Consider the following 998-nt stretch of genomic DNA (forward strand, 5'->3'; position numbering starts at 1 on the left):
AGGATTCCCTGGGAGAACCCTTACGAATCAAACGGAACATGAAGCGGAACATGAAGAATGTTCCGCCAGTGTGTCATCACATGCAGTGGTAGAGGTTGGTGACTAGAACCCAGTACCTAACCCTAGAACCTAGCCCTAGAACTTAGACCTAGTCGCTATCCCTAGAACCAGGTTCCTAGTACCTAGTTGCTAGTATATAACCTTATAATCGACATAGCGCCTAGCAGTGAGTCAGCACTAGCCCAATCTACGACAAAAATCTGTAATAGTGAAACTATCAGCAACAGCTAACCACAGCTCAGAGGGTAAGAATGAGTGTGTGTGTGTGAATGTGTGTGAGAGTGTGTGTGTGAGAGTATGTGTGTGTGAGAGTATGTGTGTGTGCGTGTGTGAGAGTGTGTGTGTGTGTGCGTGTGTGTGTGTGTGAGAGTGTGTGTGCGTGTGTGTGTGTGTACCAGTGTGTGTGTGTGTGAGAGAGAACCTCAAACACATCAGGACGTCCAAAGCCAGTAAAGTCAAAACGAAGGTTGATAACCGCAACACACACACCCCTGCTTCTCTCTCTCTGTCTCCCTTCTCTTGCCGTCTCTCCCCCTCTCTCCATCTCTCCCCTTCTCCCCGCCCTTTATCTCTCTCTCCCCCTTTCCTTCTCCCCTTGTCTTTTTCTCCGCCCCTCTCTCTCCTCTCCTCTCTCCTCTGCCCCTCTCTCTCCTCTCCCCCTTCTCTCTCCTCTGCCCCTCTGTCTCCTTTCCCCCTTCTCTCTCCTCTGCCACTCTCTCTCTACTCTCTCTCTTCTGTGATGCTGTGGTTGATTTTTTCTCACTTTCTGTGTACAAACAGCTGCATGAGAACTGTGCGTGTGTTTGCATGCATGTGTTTGTGCTGGCATCTGTGTGTCTGTGTGTGTATTTGCAGGCGTGTGCATGTGCGTTCGCCTGTGTGTGTGTGTGAGGAAAGAGGAAGCTGCAGCCTGCAGTTAGAAGCTTCCTGAGCAAAGC

Source organism: Hypomesus nipponensis, chromosome 21, assembly GCF_054491055.1.
Source record: "Hypomesus nipponensis isolate SF chromosome 21, ASM5449105v1, whole genome shotgun sequence".
In the NCBI taxonomy this organism is placed as follows: domain Eukaryota; kingdom Metazoa; phylum Chordata; class Actinopteri; order Osmeriformes; family Osmeridae; genus Hypomesus; species Hypomesus nipponensis.